The sequence below is a fragment of the Carettochelys insculpta genome, chromosome 13 (assembly GCF_033958435.1).
Source record: "Carettochelys insculpta isolate YL-2023 chromosome 13, ASM3395843v1, whole genome shotgun sequence".
NCBI lineage: Eukaryota > Metazoa > Chordata > Testudines > Carettochelyidae > Carettochelys > Carettochelys insculpta.
The window spans coordinates 21,674,001-21,693,626 of NC_134149.1; the positions used below are offsets into that span (position 1 = coordinate 21,674,001).

The 19,626-nt window shown below is 43.2% G+C and overlaps 1 protein-coding gene and 1 pseudogene across 1 annotated transcript in view; both read right to left on the minus strand.

Annotated features, from left to right (window-relative positions):
• SLC16A2 (solute carrier family 16 member 2) overlaps positions 1-19,626 on the minus strand; it is an 80,058-nt gene that overhangs the window by 55,858 nt on the left and 4,574 nt on the right. The window lies entirely within an intron of this gene.
• LOC142020367 (uncharacterized) lies at positions 1,034-2,276 on the minus strand (annotated as a pseudogene).

The following is a 19,626-nucleotide window of genomic DNA, read 5'->3' on the forward strand; positions in this document are numbered from 1 at the left end:
AGCAGGCAATGCAAATGCTGGAGTACACAGGTCTGTCACTTGAGTGGCACCAGCAGCTCTGAACCTTCTTTTTGCATCATGTGTGCGTCCTTAACTTTCACTGAGCTGTTGTCAAAATAACCATCAATATACTTCTGTTTATGTGGATCCCCCTCTGACTCATTTACACGATGGGACTGGAGGATCTCGGGCCAGTTGTTAAGGTATTAGTTCTTATTACCAAGAGAAAAATGGAAAACTAGCAGTCGTCCACCGGTTGAGCGGAAAATCACTGCGGTGGAAAATTAATGCTACTTGGATGCACTGAACATGGATTTCACAATATAAAGTAATTCCCACCAAAAGGCTTGCCCCATTATATTCCGGTAACAAAGCTCTCACACAGGTGAAGGCTGTGGGACACAGACACAAAAAGCATTTGGGCACCAAGCATGTTTTGCATTGATCTGCTAACCTCACACCAAGAAGAGGTCAGCTTCAATTAAGAACTCAGTATACCAAGTGAGGACCACTTTCAGATTTACAACTAAGACAAGGCACTGGAGGAAACCATATGGCAGGCATTATGTATCTGCTATGTAACATATTCAAAGCTCAGTCCATGCTCAGAGTATTCAGATGCATTAGGAGTTTTTATAGACCCCTAATTGTCTGTTCATTCTCTACGGTTAAGTCTATGCTCCAAGCTTTCTTCTTATCCCATGATTTTACTTTGTTTAAGATCCTTATTCCTATCAGCTCATGGGAATAAGGGGACTTCGAAGTAGGCGGGGTCCTTTCGAAAAGGAGCCCCGTCGGGACGAGACGCGCGGCGGCGAGGCGCGTCAATTTCAAAGTGCCATGGCCGCCCACATGCTAATGAATCGCTGAATATGCATTTCAGCGCTTCATTAGTAAACTTCGAAATGGCCATTTGCGTGGCCATTTCGAAGTTTGGGGCTCATGTAGACACGGCCTTAATGTTCAGAGACTCTTCTGTTTCTAACACTGATGCAATATGCAAAAGCAAGAGCATGTGTTTATGGCATATATCTCACAAGTAGGTGAAAAGGGCAAGTTTGGCAGTTCGGGCAGGGTCACTGGGTTTCATGCGATGTTCCAGTGCACGACAACCAGTAGTCTTGAAATCAGAGACTTTTCCATTTTGGATGGGCCCTTCGCTTCAGAGGTGAGTTTGGAGAAGACTTTTGCAAACTGGATAAATATTTGAATTTGAAACTGTTTGGCAGACACAGACGTTATATCGCGTTTTAGTAGTGGTAAGAAATCCTCTGTTTATTTCCACTGCTCATCTTGCTGCTGCAATGTTCGGGAATCATGTCTCTTTTGTTGCAGAGCAACCTGAAAGCATGGCTGCTATGACCCCACCTTTGCTCACTGCGTCTTTTGAACATGTCATATTACTGTATTGAATTCTAGTAAGTTTTACACAACTGGATGAAATGGTGTTGCTTAACTGGGCCAGTTTACTTTGCGTGCTGTGGTGGAAGCGTGGAACTAGTCTACTTGCAGCTGGAACTGCACAAGCCACACGGCTTGAAGAAACCCATCATTTATGGCTAGCTACAAAGTGTGGACAATACAACTGATAGATTCCCACTTAACATACCTCCGTGTGCTGGTGAGCACAACGTTGCTCGTATTACTGTGTACGAACACCAATAAATGGCCTCCGAGACCCCTTCTTTCCACCAAAGTGTTCAGTTTTTCAGCAAGGTTTTCCACTGTCTGTCATTCTGCCACACTTTTGGTTTGTAGAACTGCAAATCAAAGCTCCCAATTTTCAATATAATGGCAAGTGACAATCTGTAGTTAATGCTGTCCAGCAGTTGGTAGAGAAAGCTACTTTAATGGCATTTTCTAATTCTTCCCAGAGAGACTTCACACCGTCTTCACACCACTTTTTGAACTTCGAGGTTACAGTTTGTCTTACAGGCAGACAGTAGTCAGGTTCCACAAAACTCATTAATGGACAAAAATCTGTACCCTCAATGATACAGGCAGCATATCTGTAGTGATCATGGTGCACAACTCCTTTAGTTTTTGGCAGGTTATATGTTGTGTTGTCTTGAACTACCAGACACAAACGCTGTCAGCCTTGCTTGGTTTTTGCCAACCTTTTCACATGAAACAGAGGGGTGTTTCAGCTGCAAATGGTTCGCCATTGCTCCAGACCTGTTAGCATACCTCAGCTCTGTATTATACTGCTTATGTTTAATGGTGTCTGTTATGTTTGTGAGATGATTCCAGGCATTACTTTTTTTCAATTACTCCATCTTGGGTGTGCTTATTGCTCTGGCAAAGTAGTTACCCCAAATCACAATAACCTGGGTGATACTGTTTGAAGGTTTAACACTACCAAAGCATGAAATCAGTTCCATAGCAATAGTTCTGACAATAGGGAACATAGTTCCACCTATGGTAAACTGTATAAAAATACACAGGAAAGGAAATAAGGCCAATGTAAAATAGTGAAATTTACAACCCTATTCTGACAACACAATTGCTAGTACTGCTATTAAGGCATTTTTAATTGCACATTAGGTATGACAGTGTCACAAAATTATCTTACCAATCTGTTTTAAATGGTTACCTCAGTATAATAAAGGTAAGACTATAATGGATTGGTTAACCGTTTAATATTTTATATCCCTAGAACAGGCAATGACAGTCAGCATAGTTCTGCTTTGGCTATATCACATTCTGATGTAATTTGTCTCTGCTCACAGACTGAACCTGCAAGCTCTCTGTGCACAGTAACTGCAGCTCTATTAAAAAACCCTCTGAATCCTATAAACACCTCCCCGAGGAACAGAAAAATATACTTCAGAAAGTAAATCAGGAACAGAGTGGAACGTAGACAATTATTCAGTGCCAAGAGAGTTTTAAAAATCACCAGCCATCTAACAGACAATTTTAAAAAGTCATTACACTGGGCTGATTGCAAGAGGATGAATGATCAAGAACTACATTACGGTGGGGATTAATACACAATTAAAATTTCTCAATAAAATCACTGTGCATAGAACTTCCACACTCCAACGAACTGTAAGGTGGATTAGGAAAGGGGCTAGAATCACTGCACGCTCCCACAGCTGACATGCCAAATGGGGTGTATACCCAGCACAGGATGCAAGAGACAAATGGGTTCGCTAGCAAGTCATTTATCTTGTTCACTTATCGTATTTAACAATGGAATAAGAGCTATGAGGCCTCCAAATGACCTCTGTGTACAATATATGCAGGCTTGCATTTCTATGACTGTCACCTTGGTCTTCCCTCTGTTATGCACTGCTTATATTTAGGCTGATTCAGGAAAACATTTAAAACACATATGTAACTCTAAGCATGCATGTAAATATCACTGACTTCAAGGAGCCGTAAGCACTCTGCTGCAGAGGGAGGGATGCTTTCCTGAATCAATGCCACGGTTTATAAGCTCTCCAGGAGAAGGGCTGTCTCTGAGCACACGTCTTTGTGCTTCCCAGAATAATGGGGTTCCAGGTGGACCATTTGAGCACAACTGTTGATACAAATACTAATACCAGCCCTACCCATAATACAGTAGCTGTATAATCTCCCTCCCACCAGATAAAATATAGCTCCTTGCTGCTCTGGAAATGGGGGTGATCCATACCTCTTGGAGGAGAACACTCTCCTATGGAAAAGCTATTGCTAGAAAGTGTATTTTATAAAAAATATGAGTACACTTCAGCTTTGTACATTCCATGTAACCGCCTGGATTAACTGAGCTCTCACACAAATTCCATTAAGGGGAGCTGGCTCTGGTAGTGCAGTCATTTCTCCCTTTCACGTGCTCTAATGAGTATGGTTAACAAGCCCCAGAGACAAGTACACTGAATCCGATTGTAACCCTCATCTAACCCCCACCAACGCGTCCTGGCCATTTTCCCAAACGAGGCAGTGCAAATCTTAACCCTGAAGTCTCAAACGCAGAGACCACAGAGCTAACTGGGGTATAAAAATCTAGCTAGATTCGATGTTCCTAATTGCGATCCTGGGGACTGCAGCTCCAAAAAAACCACTGCAACTCCCCCTCTCCACAGATGGTACCCAGGCATTTGGTAAGTTGCCTGGCAGTTTACACACACTAATTGAGACAAACCAATAATGACTAGTTAAAACATTAAGCCCCATTAGCGTCCAGAAATTAAGTCCTCTGCAGCTAAAGCATGTGGTTTATTACAACACACAGAAGAGACAAACAGGCCTTTAAGGGCTGCCATCGTGACAACCTTCTTTGCAGGCTACAGGAAGAGTGCTCCATAGAAGTTATAGCTCCAGCTATAAGGAGGAATAAGGATCTTTTCTCTACTGTACACAGACAATGCTGTTTTCACATGGCATCCTGTTAGTTTAAGAGTTTCTTCAAATTGAATTTGGAGATAAAAATGGTTTTGTGCCTGATTTCCACTCACAGCTAGGCTGGAAACAAAGTATTTCAGGGTGTAGAATTTTATGGGCTCCCTTCTTTGCCCCGCTTTTTTTTTTAAAAAAAAAAAAAAGCCTCCCAAATTCTTTTCTTGGATATTTTCAAGGTAACACACACATTAAACAGTTACTACAAATACAGTCCAGAGCTAAATTTTACGGGGATTTTTGGGGCACAGTAACTTTAGTAGAAATGTTTTCATTCATAATATGTTTAAAAATATCACTAAAAATACTTGCAGAACAAAAGATCTCTGAACATGTTCCAGCACTGAAGGAAGCTCAAAGCAAAGAACACCAGGCTAGCATACCTCAACCAGGAAGTGAAATTCTCTGAATTTGTTTTACTTACCTGCCTCAGGCCAGAATCCCACAAAGAAAGGTGTACTGGTGGAACCCTACTCCCATGTGTAGGCCCACTGAAGTCTCTGGGGATTAACTCTAGGCTCTTATCTGCATGCATCTTATTGCAAGACCCAGGTCCAAGCAAAGAAACAGCTTGAAAGGAGGAATATAAATTCAATTGTTAAAAATTCTCTCTCTTTTACCAGCAACAATGTTACAAATTTTCTTCTGGAATCTGCCTCTTTGAGTGTTCCAATGTGCTTTTCTTGGAGATCTGCTTTTTATTAAAGTCAATACCAACAGGGACATGAAACATTCTGAACCCAGAACAAAAATGTCCCATTTAAATACCTAATTTTTTTGGAAGTTTTTCTCCTTCAACTTTAATTAAGCTCTCCCCAGGCTCACCAGCTTGGCGTGTTTAGCTTTAAAGTAAGCTTAGTGCCGAAACCAGTTTCTCCCCACCCCCTAGTGCTCACAACTTCCATTGTTTACATAAAGCTTAAGAAATAAACATGCCTTTACATGGATTACTAGTTGACCACTGATCGGGAACATTGGGACTGTTCATGTTCCCTCTTCATCTGGAGCCAAATACTAAGTATGTCTACTGCTTGTTATGCAACATTTCACAGCCACTTTATAATTCACAAATTATGTTATTCTAGGGGATGCATAATTAAAGAATTCTCCTCTACACAACCAATCCATTGTTCTGTTCACATAGATAAACTGGAGGAATTGGCAAGGTCTTATGGGTATGACAGACTGAACAACGAACCAGTTTGCTAGACTAAACAACCTTTATAAGAAACAATAAATGTGTAGCTATCAACAACAGCAAATTCCCATTTTAGTTAATGGTTTTGCAGTTAAGGCCCTGGACTGGGAATCGGAAGATGTTAGTCTGGTTCCTAACTCTGCCTACACAGGCCCAGTCATTCAATCTCTGTCCCACAATTCTCCAGCTATAAAAAGGAACACTCTTCTGTTCTCTGACTGTCTTGCCTATTTAGACTGTAAGCTCTTGGAGGCAGGGAATGCCTTTTCCTATATGCAATGTATATGTTTAGCATGTAGCACATTAGGGTTCCATCTCAGTTGAGCTTCTAGGTGTTACTGAAATATAAATATCAACATACAAAACTCTTCGTTAAAAGAGCATTATTCATGGTGCAAAGTCAAGCACTCAATAGTTAGGAAACACCAGGATTAAAGTTGCTTGGGCAACCAATCTTATGGAGAGTTGGGACGGGGGAAATGGCTTCCCAAAAAGAGGGTTCTCTTTCCATTGTGTCTATCACCACCAGGGTATGATTTATACAGGGCAAGCACTGGGTGGCTCTTACACAGGAATTTGAAAAGGTTTATTTCATTGCAGGGATTATTTCTTTTTCTCGGTTTGAGGCACTGTCCCAGGTACAGGAAATGAGTGAGCTCTGCCGTGTGGAGAGCACACTGGCTGCATTACGTGAACAGCAAACTATCTCGAACTAAATGACGGACTGGCCAAGTGTTCCTGGAAGCAGGGCCTTCTGGGCCCTGGGCAAGATGCTCACAATTAGGACTACTGCTTCTTAAAGGTTAAAAATAATGATTCCCTGTTATTCTACAACAATCACCTGACAGAACATGTTTTATTCGGGAGTGGGGAGGGAGATGTATAATTTCTTTTCTAACAACTTTTCCTTCATTGCTTCCCTTAGAAGCTGCTGAGTGCCCTCCTTTCTGCCAACTCAGCTTGCAAGGCATACATTGGCAGCACAGGTGTGGGAACGAGGGGTATGGCTGCACCCTTTGACTTGAAGTGGTTCTCACCACCTACAGGGTTTACAGGTTGAGTCAATGGTTTTCAGCACCACCACTATAAAAAGCATTCTAGAACCCCTGGGTAGGAAGGGCAGCTGCTCACTAGCGACACATCTTCTTCCTTTTTCCCCCATCTGAAAGCTCCCAGCCCCAGGAGCGAGGTACCTGCCATCACTCTTCAGACTGGCCCAGCAGCAGGCCAAAACCAGCTATAGCTGGGCAAAACCAGTTACATCACACCCTCTCGAATGCAGTCCTCAGGTTCAGACATTCATAACCTTCAGACAACCTACACGGAAGCATTCCCCACTCAGTACACTACCACCTGGACCCAGCTTCTCAGCAAAACACTTCTCCTTCTCCCAAGGGAAGGGCTTTGATCCAGTACACCGGTTCACTTAAATAGCTTGGCCTAGAGGTGCACTGTCACATAAGCAGCAAGCACAAGTTTGATTCATGGACTTAGCTCTTGGGTGCACGCTGAGCACACTGTGGGAGCAACATACCCTGCTACCAGCCTTTGAGGGCTAGGATGGAGAGACTGTCCAAGTCACATCATAGAGTGGTGACTGCTAGTGAAAGATGAGTAAGCTGATAAGGGCAGAGTCTGCACAGGGGAGCTGACAAATTCGCCTGGCCCCTGAGCAAGATAGGGTGGGGTGGCTCCACGCTCCCAGAAGGAGCAGGGCTTTGGGCAGAAGGGGCAAGGCTGGGGGCAGCCACCCCTCAGCATCGCCCAGGCCATGTACCCACCCACCAAGATCTCACTGCTGTCCAGAGCGTGCTGCATGGTGCTCCAGCAGCGATTTAAAAGGCCCAGGTCTCTGGCCACCACTGCAATAGTGACAACAGCAGCCAGGAGCCCCAGGCTCCTTTTAATGGCTGGGGTAATTGCCACCTTCTTGTCCATCCCATTGGTGAGCCTGTTTGTACAGCAAATACAATAAAGTGGGAAAGGCACAGACAGGCTCTAAAAGTTGCTGCTGGAGACTGGGCCTTGAGGGAGAGGATTGTAAAAGAAGATGGGATTTTTTACCAATCCTAGGCCAGAATGTCAGGTACAGGGGACCTTATAAGTAGGCAGAATAAATAAGTGAAATGAGGTTCACTGCTGTTTTTAATCTCCATACACTTTTCATGCAGGAAGCCTCCATGCTACATCACTGAGAAAAACGAGGCTGCTATCTCTTTAATGAGCTGCTTGTTTATATCACCTGGCAAGACCTGTTATACTAGGTAATTGTGTGACATTTGAAATGCTTACAACTGAGAGCATGTTATGGCAATTCAGAACATACTTAATGTAGGTTTTGCAACATCCCCAACTGACTCAGGGTGGATGAACAGAAATCAGCCACAGCAAACCAAGTCACCCCTCAAATATACTAAGAAAATACTTTTATTTACGGCACATACTGCAGTTTGAGATTGCTCTAAAAATGGGAAAAGGGAAAATATGTGCAACATTTATAAATACATATTTACATACACATATATTATACATGACATATGTGGCATAATTTTCAGAAGTACTTAGCACTTAGCGTTTCCATGTACTTCAATGGGAATTTTGTGTGCTAAATAATTCCCTGAAATCATAGCATGCATCGGCATACATATGATAACCACATACACAGACAATGCGTGTATATAACATATACACCCAAAATACAACTATATATTTAGAAACAGAGGTATATGACTTGAAATTCACAAAGATTTTCAATTGCAAACTCCGTGCGCCAGAGAGTTTTTCGTTGTTTTGTATAGCACCTAGCACAGTGGAGCTCTGGCCCCTAGGTAATGAAATCAGAGGTTCACAGAAGGAAAAAATAAACAAGGAAATGAGCGATAACTTGCTTAGGCTGAAGAAAACTAAGGTATCTGCAATTAACAGGAGTTTTTTTCAACTTGGAAGTTCACAAGCATGTTCCATATCAAGGGTATAGACTTTATTATAACATGTTCTATTACTTGTACGCACAAGGAGGTCATATGAAAACAAATGCATTCTTGGCACCTCACCTATTTTGTCAGTCTAGCCATTGATATTTGAATCTTTATCAAGCAACAATATATGAGAATCTCTAGGATAAAAAATGCCCAGGCCACTAAGTTTGAAGCTGATGATAAAAAGGATAGAGTACTCTCTCAATCCTATGCATAAAATTCTGTAAAATCCATCAGCGAGCAACAAGTATTTCATATTGGTTTAGCTCACCATTTGCTCAGGAACATCAGTTTGCTGCCATTCACACTACAAGCAAGGGTTTCCCTCTGCACACCACGTTACAAAACAGACTTGGAACATAAACGTGGGCCTTTTCAAAAAAGCTCAGTGCGCTGCTACAGAAGGGCACTTGGGTTAGCTCAGAAAGTTCTTAAGCAAACATGCCTAGCCCTTGACATTAATGGGACAAATGCTTAATTACCTCCCCTTAGAAAGGAGTTGCCCAATTACACAAAGCCTTCCTGTTTCATAGACGACATCGGCAGGGAACCCTGATGGCCTCGTCCTGCAGATGCTGGTCTATAGTATACCATACGTGATGCTTTTCTGTGCCTATGGCCGATCACATGCCCATAAGGCTAGGAAGTAGTTAAAAGCTGATTGGAGGCTGGGGAAAGTGCTTGGGGAAGGGCAGAGAGGAGCAAGCATGTTGGGGAGCCTTATGGAGAGATGCAAGAAGATGAGGGGCAAGGGAACTGTATGCTCATCTACAGAGTTCCTAGGGTTGGCAGCAGCACCACCAGCTGCTGTGAGCCCAGGTGTAAAGTGGGAAAGGGGTCCAGGTCTCCACCCTGAAAGGGGAGGGAACAAGGGTGGAAGGGTGCGGCTTAGGTCAGTGAGGCCCCCTCCCCCAAGCGCGGAGCAGCCACGAAGCAACACAACAAGTCAAGGGAGCACTGCTACTGTGGCAGTGTCTGGAATGCCAAGCCCCTTTGAAATGCTGGGCTGTGGGGCAATTGCCCCCACCCCTCCTTCGATGAGCCTGCAGGTGGGGTTTTGTTTTTAAACACACGCCACTGATCAGATTTTATTAAGCTGCCAGGCAAATATAAATTCTTCTGCAAGCTTATTGGCCTGTTCGCAACAAAACCACAGCCCAAGGCAGTGGACTCAAAGGGTAACGTGACCCACAAAAGGCTGCCCCAGCAGAACATGCCGTGGACGAACACAAGTGGCACCTGGCACACCTTTGGACAGTACCGCTGCTCTGCGTTAACCAAGTCATTCATTAATAGGGTTTGATTACCACAAGAAGAACTGTGGTTGGGTGAGTAAAAACTAGCTGGGCTGAACACCACTGAGAGGCCCAACTTGGTTAGGAAGCCAAATGTTACACAATTTCCCTCAATGTTCGGAAGCTGAATAATTCCAGGGCTGTGCCACGGGATGGCTCCATTTGCAGATGCATTTCTGAGCTTGAGAGTTTGCTGCTGTTTGCAGAACGTGACAGGACAGAAAGGCACAGGAGGCAGAGGAGGGAGGCAGGTTTGAGGGACTGAAGAATAGACAAGCAGCTCTTCCTCTGACACAGGGATGAGCAAACATTTTATGTGGGGCCCCACTTTTCCTCCCTGCAATTAGCCACCCCCCCAGCCTGTCTCATGTAATCCAAACTGACGGAATTTTTGGTTATGTTCACATGGAAAAAAAAAAGAAACCCTTTTGGCACGTGTAAGAAAATAAGTATGCAGAATGTAAAAACTTCATTGATTGGTACATAACTGTGAATGCATACATAAAACCAGCAACATATGTCAACATTTGTAATGAGACGGATGAATCTGAGACCCAGCAGCCTATCATGCTGCACCCCACTTATGATATTTCATATGCCTCCCCCCACTTTGTGCACCCCTGCTGTACCAGACCCCAGGGTAGCCTGGACTGGACTGCGTGGGAGAGATGCACGACATGGTAATCAAAAGCCTTTAAAATTAAAACAAAATTACTTTTTAAAGTGGAAATGACATATTAGAATCTGGTCCACTGCCCCCACATTCACCCACAGTATAGCCCAGGACCAGCAAGGTATGCCCTGAGGGCTGGATTTGGCCCACCAAGCCTTCTAATCTGGCCCGAGGCTGGCCCCTAAGGCTGCAAGGGGAGAAAAGATTCAGTCAATGGAAGCTGAGAGACTTTGCTAGGGACAGGAGAAGTGTGGCACAATTTCTCAGCTCCCTTTGGCTAGCTTCCATCCAATAGAAGCTGTGGGATTTTTCTGAGGGTGGGGGCATCATCCAAAGCCCTCCATCTCCCTGCACAGAGCCACATGGAATAGCCTGTGGGCTGGGACTGCTGGCAGGCAGGGAAGCCTGCCTCTGAGTGCTGCTGATCAGGAGCTACTTAGGTAAGCACCTCCTGGCCAGAGTCTGACTCTGGCTCTGCACCCCCAAGTCCCTCCCAGACCCTGCACCTGATCCTACACTGAGCATCTGCAGTACAATTTTATAGCCTTGTAGCCCAAGCCCCACAAGCCTGAGTCAACAGACATAGGCCAGCCAGTATTTTATTGCCGAGCAGAAATACCATGGGTCTCAAACCTTCAAAGTGAAATCTGTAGTACATCCATTTTAAAGATGAATAAACTGAGGCACATTGAAAGAGCTATGTTAATATGACTCAAGATCGTTTGCAGACTCTGGTAATCAAGACACAATACTATTCTTTAGGGTATTCCTAAAGTGCTTGTTGTTTTCTGGATTTCACTGAATATGGGCAATGAAATTCAACATTTTTCACTTGTTAACTCTGTTCAAATACACCTTTTGTTTCTCAGGCACAAACAGGTATAACCGGGTTCTGTTTAGCTTCACAATATTGCAGCAGAAGGTTTAAATAAAATTAAAGGTTAAAGTTGTTTTCACTGAAATTTATAAAATGGGGAATCCTTCCCCCATTTATTTTTTATCAACTTTTCTTTCTTCCCAACAATTAAAATAAAAGAAGCAAAATTTAGGGCTTGATATTATAATGCCTCTAAGATACATCAGGGGTTTAGAGAATGTTTATACCCAACACAGATCCATTTTCCAATATCAGCATTTCAGATTCTATAGCTATCCTTGGTTAAAGAGAACACAAGGTACTATCCTGTTTGAGAGACGAAGAAACTAACCTACTCAAAGCTAGAACACAAAGTTACAGGATTTCATGGGTAGGCCAGGGCTACCTGGGCTGGTAAAGTCTGAAGACAGACAACATTTTTAGCAGATATTTTGAATTCCTCCAATATTCCTGGAGTTTTTAAGCTAGATCTACTGTTCAGAACTTGTATTGAGCAAGAGATTAATCAGGTGAACTACATACCCTTTAGCAATTTATACCACACACACACAAGAAAAGCAAGTGATAACTCTGTGCCAAATATTACTTCTTAAAATCTGGCTGATGCAGACTTCAAACCCTTTCTTTTTTTCCCCTGCCTCTACCTTTAATGTCTTGTAAGGGTTGGAGCTTCTGGAATTTGCACCTCTATTTTCCAGTGATCACAGCCATCTCTGCACAGGACTCTCTGGCCACAGACAATCAGGTTAACAACGACCAGTACTCTGGTCTTGTGAGGTCACCATTATTACAAGAAGAAAGCACTGACTTACACAGCTCTCCTGGCCACTGAACAGGAACACAGGACGATTTTAAGGCCAGAAGGGACCATCATGATCCCTCCTCTAACCTCCTGCCCATTTGCAAGGCCATAGAACCTCAGCCATCCACTCCTGGTACAGACCCTTAACCTCTGACTGAGTTACTTAAGTCCTCAAATCATGATTTAAAGGCTTCATGTTACAGAGAATCCACCACTTACACTGGTTTGAACCTGCAAGTGACCCCTGCTCCACACTGCAGAGGGAGGCAAGAAAAACATCATCTTTTATACACAGGGTTTTCTGTTCCCATTTATATTCCAGTCTGATCACTGGTGTGGAGGGTACCGCAGCCAGAGGCAGCATGTTCCCAGTGGTGCGCTGTTACCATTTTTGGAGTCTAGTATTTTGATCAGGCTTTAAGTTGATTTATATAGAAAAGGGAATGGCATGAGGGATGGAAATCTTACCAAAAAGCAGGAGGTGCTTGTGTTTTGTTGTCTGGAATTCTGCTACTGCCAATCAGTAACACCAACACTGCCCAGTGTTCAAAAGTCATGAGTCAGGTATTTAAAAAAACAAACAAATATGAGATTTAAAATACCAAGGTCCTTTTTTTCCCTCACTTATTGTTTGGATTTTTTAGGGTGCACTTAAGTCACATTCTCAAGCTTTTCCTCATAACCATGATGGCTAAGAACTATTTTTTTAAATTACAGATCCAATTCTCATGTAAATCACTTGACTCTAGGAACAGGGGCTTTAAGAATACCAAATGTCACGAGTCTCAAAATAAAATGGTAAGACTTGGGAATACTGCAATGTTTATTTCTAAATAACATGCTGCCAGTGTCCCATCAGCACCGAAGAATTTATTCTTTTTAATCTGAGGGAAGTAACTTGAGATCTCTTTATTAAAACGATCAATCCAGTAACTGAGAATTGTGAAAACTATGAATGTGCAACCTACTCCTCCACTCTCTAGTGCTACAGTGCATTAATTATTATATACATGGTTGTTTATCATTAATGTCTCATTAATCCTGTTCCTTGCTTTTCTAGTTTTATATTTGCATTTTTGGCTATTGCAAACTAAAGATGGAAATTTTAAAGCTTCTCGCTTTACTCTAATTGCTGCAATGAGGTTACACCTGAAACCAGTTACACGTCATTTGGAGTACCTGTGAACTCAAGGCCATCACTCTCCATTACGCTGATCAATTCAAAAGCTCATTCCATGTACACTCCGAGAGCATAAGCATCAATGCACAGCACTACCAAAGGCTAAACCCAGGCCCTCTAAAGAGCTAAGAACTGACAGCTGAGGTTAAAAATATTTTTTAATGAGAGCTCTTCATGCATTCCTAATACACTCTGATTCTTAAAACTGAACTTTAAAAATCTAGTTTATTTAATTAATTTTGCAGCTGGGGGAATCAACAATCTGATCCAGAACCAATGACGGACTTCAGGAAAACTGAAATTAGAGAATGGGGGATTAAGATGGGAGAGCGAAGAGAAGGGTATAAAAAACCAGGGGGGATTAAGTTAAGAGGTTGAGAACTATCAGTAAAATAGAGATGACAAAAAACAGAAAAAACTGTGAAAGGCAATATGATTGGTAGGGAGAATTATTCGGAGATGCCGTGTAATCTGATAATTAGAAAAAGGTCCTGGGAATCAGGCCAACTAGGTTCTATCTTCAGACACAGTGCGTAGACTTACAGGTAGCCACTTCCCTTTCTGCTTACACATCTGTAAAATGCCTCTTCAGACCTGGAAACATTACCAGTTCAAGTCTGCACTGAGTTCGGAGGTCCCTGGGTGAAAGGCAGACGGAAGTCTAGTTGTACAATAGTCTTACAGCAGTTAATATAAAAAGTCAAGGCCATCTGAAATGAGCCTAGCAGCAGCTACGCTGCCACCTTCAGGTGAGGACAGACAAGATCTTCTCCGGAAACAACATGTAAAACCTGGAGTCCAAGTTCTGTAATGTATTTGAAACATATGGATAATCATTAAAAAGTCCTAGATACTAAAATCCAATCTAACTCTTTGGATTAACAACTTTATTAAAGTCTGTGCACTCTTCCACATATGCCACAGGAACACTTCAAACATCTGAAATTTAAATCTTGTCATATAAGAATTAAGTAGGAGTGCAACAGCGGCTTCCATGTGCTGTTTGCAATGTCACCAAACACCCTCAATGGAGCTATTTTCTTTGGCTCTCAACATAAGTCACTGTAAGTTAATTAGCTTACCGGGGAACTAAGCTATAAGCAAAGAAAAGAAGACGTTAAATATCTCCATGTAAATACGCTTTAGTTTTTCCTATTCGGCTGAAGAGTCCACAAAACACCGCCACAAAATTGCATGCACATCCCCTCCCGCAAACAGATCCTGAATTTAAAACCTACAGTCTTGGATAGAAGCCTCTTTTTATATTTAGATTTACATAACACATGAAGAGTGTTTTAATGCCTGCAATTTGGCTCTGACACAGCCCTATGCAGGGAGGGATCTGAAAGAGGGTGTGAAGCTGTCAGTGCTGTGGAACACGGCTACAATTTACTTGGGTGCATTTTCAAAAATATCTTCCTGGAATTCACGGTATCATTAGGGCTTTCCCTTCCGAGCCTATAGAGCCAGCAGGGCCCCGCAAAGAGGTAACCAAAGCTGATGCTGTTCTGTACATATTAGGTGAGTCAGTTTCTACTTTCTTCTCCTGTTTAGCTGTTAGAACTACCCTTTCTCCTTTCACTAAAATTTTTCTCTGAACTAGGATCTTAGGTTTTTTTTAATCAGTAACATGCACCTGTTTGCCCCTTTCCACACAACAGTTTTTATAAAGCAGAACAGATAAGATAAACTAGCTTACCTAGCCTAGGACTCAGAGGACATAACAGAGCATCAATATTTAAGAAGAAATCCCCATAGATGTCAATGGGGAATTCTGATTATAAACAAACCACAACAAGAAAACCCATCTAACAAGGACAAGCAACAACAAAAAACCCATTCGGACATCTGGTCCATCATGTAAGGTTGTTCGTGGCTGGTTCATTCACTGTACTGCCTTAATGAAAACAAGACAGACATTTCTCCAACATAACCACAGAAACTATATAGAGTAGAACGTGAACTCTCAATTTTAAGAGACAGTCATTACCTAATGATGTATCAGAAAGCCTCCCCCACTCCTGCCATTATAGTCTAAGGGCTTATCTACGCTACCACCTTCCTTCAAAGGAAGGATGGTAATTAGGGTGTTGGGAGTTTACTAATGAAGTGCTGCCGTAAATAGGCAGCACTTCATTAAGCAAATTCCCCCTGCAGCAACATTGAAGTTTTAAACTTCGAAGTACGGGCACACGTCTGGCTGTGGCTCAGCCGCCGGTACTTCGAAGTGCTGGGGCAACTTTTATTTAACGTCTTCTTTTCTTTGCTTAAACCTTAATTCCCCGTTAAGCTAATTAACTTCGAAGTCCCCTTACTCCTCAACATGTCGAGTTGCCCAAGCACTTCGAAGTACCGGCGGCTGAGCCACAGCCAGACGTGTGCCCGTACTTCGAAGTTTAAAACTTCAAAGTTGCTGCAGAGGGGAATTTGCTTAATGAAGTGCTGCCTATGCACAACAGCACTTCATTAGTAAACTCCCAACACCCTAACGACCATCCTTCCTTCGATGGAAGGTGGTAGTGTAGACACAGCCTAAGAGAACTCTTTTCCCCAGCTGCAAACGTAGGCATCAATTCAATCCGGAACAAGAACCACTACCGTTTAGTATTTAATCCCAATTTTACTTTGAGACACCATTCAATCTCTATAGGACCTTCTGATATCAGAACTCGGAGCCAGCACAAAGCTGTAACGGTGGATATTCCTCCTCTGCAGGACAAAGTGGCAAAACATTCCCATCTCTTCTGCAAAAAGGCAGTCAAAGGACTGCTCCACAAGACACTGAAAACACTACAGCTGTGAGAAATAGGCTCGAGGGGCACTTTTGGTGGAGCTATGGTGAAATCAGATAAACCATGCAGTCCATTTGTCCAAGTGTTTGTAGCTCCTATTTCAAGGCAAATGAAACATACAATTTAAAGCAAATACAATTAATCTAGATCTAGGTGATTTTAATAAATTAAAAGGGAGAAAAGAAAATCAATGTAGTCCTTCCAGCTGCCTTGCCAGCTCTTGTTAAATCCCTAAAACTGCAACACATACAGTGGACTCACAGAAACAAGACACACTTTCAGAACGCCAGGCAGGTTCCTTGACATTACATGACAGAGCATCTGTGGATATTTGAACTGAAGTTAACATAGGCCATGTGCACAACTGGCACTCTCTGTTAATTAAGTCCAACAGGAACATGTGCCTCTCCTGACCAATGCACTCATTGTTTGTCCTTGGATGACACCAGCTCAGAAATCTTGTCTACCTCAGCTATACTCATGATGGTGGGACATCCCTCTCTGAACTGAAGAATCCAGAACTGGCCATGGTTTAAGAGCCTCCAATCTAGAAGTCATGGGCTCTCATGCCCCAGTGCTCACTGACCCTTTAGAAGAACTGCACTCCTGGTAAAATGTGATTCCCCAGAGGGCAAAAGCTAGTACATTGAGACACAGCCCCAATATCCATTTTCATGGGAAAGGAATTCCCATTTCGACCACACACAAATCATTTTACGGGGGGAGAAACTAAAATGATGAGAGAAGGGGACCTGATCAATGTCATAATGCGAGTTTGTCACTTCCATACTGCATGCTGGGCAGTCCTTAACAAACCCCAAAAGGACCAGTGGTTTGTTTTGTTTTCCCCTGTGTTGAATGTTCCATAATTCCTAACTGGTGGAGGGCATTCTGCCCTGAAATCAATGCCTCAGCACAGATATTAGATTGTCTAATCACCACTAAGCTATCATTTTCAGGTATCCCAAAGGTGCATTATCGCTCCATTCTTCCATATAGGCCACATCTACTAGAAGCGACTGCTTTTTGCTGTTCCTTTGGGTAAAGATTTTATTCTAACTTCAATTTTTCTTTCCAATGATCCTCCTCCTTCACAAAATGAAACCACCAGTGTGCCTCACTATAAAGTCTGGCTTCCTACTGCATGTAGCCAAAGGGTGTGCTGGATCTTCACAGCAGTACATGCTGATCATCACTGGATTGCTTGTTTACATATGCACAACAGTGTAGTTCTTTACACAAAGGAGCTATGCATTCAGTGCACTGCTGAAAGAAAGTTGTTTTTACAGCCTGACCCTAAACTTGAACTCCATGGAATCTACACATTATGAGATCAAACACAACAGAATGCAGAATACACAAAGTAAACCTCGATAATTACAACCATAGGTCTGTGCTGTACGTGCTTAATTTGAGTTAGTGCCTTTTAAATACAACTATAAACCCTATTTTTCAGGAGTATAACTCGACTGGAATCCTTCTCTGCCTTTACATCTTCAAAGAGCTCTCCAAATATTACATCCTTGTCATAAAAACCTATGAGACAGAAGAGCATTAGCTCTCCTTTTAGAGATGGAGGCTATGTCTACACTAGCCCGCAAGATCGATTCTAAGGTTCAATTTAGTGCATCTGGTAGGGACACACGCAGTTGACCTGAGGGTTCACAGTCGACCCCTGTACTCTTTGCGAGATGTGAGGAGTAAGGGAAGTCAATGGGAGAAACTCTCCCGTTGACCTTCTTCAGTAGGGATGGACAAGTAAGTTAAGTCACTTGCTCATGGTCACAAAGTGACTCAGTGTCAGAAGTGGATTACAGTCCATGAGTTACTCTTAGTCCTGCACTTAACCCATCAGAGGTTCTCACATTGTGGTCTGTGGAATACTTGCTGGTGGTCTGTATGGGAAGCTGTCAGGTCACACATACACTTTTTGCTCTGTTTCCAGCTCAGAGCACTCCATCAGCTGAGAAGGGAGATGAAATGTAGAACATAGAGAGTGTGATTCTTTTCAGGAAGACCATAACACTGAGCACCCTGAAAGCAGCTATGATTATTTCCTCCTTAGGTTTCCAAGTCAGCAGCTGCACTAAGACTGGTGTCTAATTGTGAGTGGGCAGAGGTGGAGGTGGTTGGTGCAACCAAGAGTAGAGGAGGAGGGGTAGCACACAGGTTGTCCCATACAGCTGCATACAACCTCCCTTGTCAGAAGGAATGTGAAGTGCTGCTATGGGCCAGAGTCAGTGCTGCTTCTAGCAGCAATAGATAGCAGGTATAGCTCATTGACGCAATCCAAGCATGGAGTAGAACACGTGATGCAGAGCAGTGGCTCCTCCATCTCTGCTCCCTATCCAGATTTGCCTCTCCCTGACCTATGGAGTCCCAACTTCAAGTTTTAGCACAGAGGGACTTCAGCAGGCAGCTGCAATTGCAGATATATAGCCTCTCTGAGCCTGTACATTTAAATGCCCAAAATACCATGAATTCAATGGAGGATTAAATAAGTAAATAATCCTCCACTTCACATGGGCAGTCACTCCCTTCTCCCTGGCAACTAGAATGTCACATGCATGTTTAGTACCTAGTGTATCACACACACGTCCAATGATCGCAAAGCAAGTCAGAAGTGACATACTAACATGTAACTGTAATATTAAGCTAGGAGGTAGAGAATACACATTATTCATAGTCTCTATGCTAAGCAAAGACCAAAACGCACATTGGTCTTACAGGCAATTTAACGACAAAGTGCTGGGTTGACTCAGATGCCTATGTTGGCTTCTCTCTTTCTAGAAGCCTGTGTATGGTTACTTACACAAACACACAGTCACTCATCTTCTCTCCCCCTCCATTGATGACAAACACATTGGAAGAAACAGGGGCAGATCCTACAGCCCATGGCAGAGATTTTATCCCTCTAACTCCAACACTTCAGTTTTCAATATTGTTAGCTAGGACCCCCGCTCCTTTAATGCTTTGGGTTTTGTTGATACGATCACAAAAAGGAAACAGATAATTAAGTGCTGATTTTCCTGAAGAATAGAAATACAAAGATGCATTGTGTATTCCACTATTTACAATTTAAAAGACAACCTATGCCACTGTACAGTAAACTCCCAAAATGCAGATTGCGAGTTAAGAGCAACTCAAAATCCTGCTCCCCCTGGCCCTGGCTCAAACCCCCCAACCCTGCACAACCCTGGTTCAATCCGCCACCCTGGCCCCAGGTAAACCCCCCTGCGGCCCAACTCACCACCCAAGGCCTGGCTCCAGCTCACTACCTGCACCCCAGTTCAACACCTCCCCTCCCCGCAGCCCAGCTCACCGCCCCCACGGGTGGCTCTGGCTCAACCCCCCAGCCCTGGTTGAAACCCCCCATGCTCAGGTTCAACTCCCTGCTGCCTGGCTCACCACCCTGCGGCCTGGCTCACCACCCCACACGTGGCACCAGTTC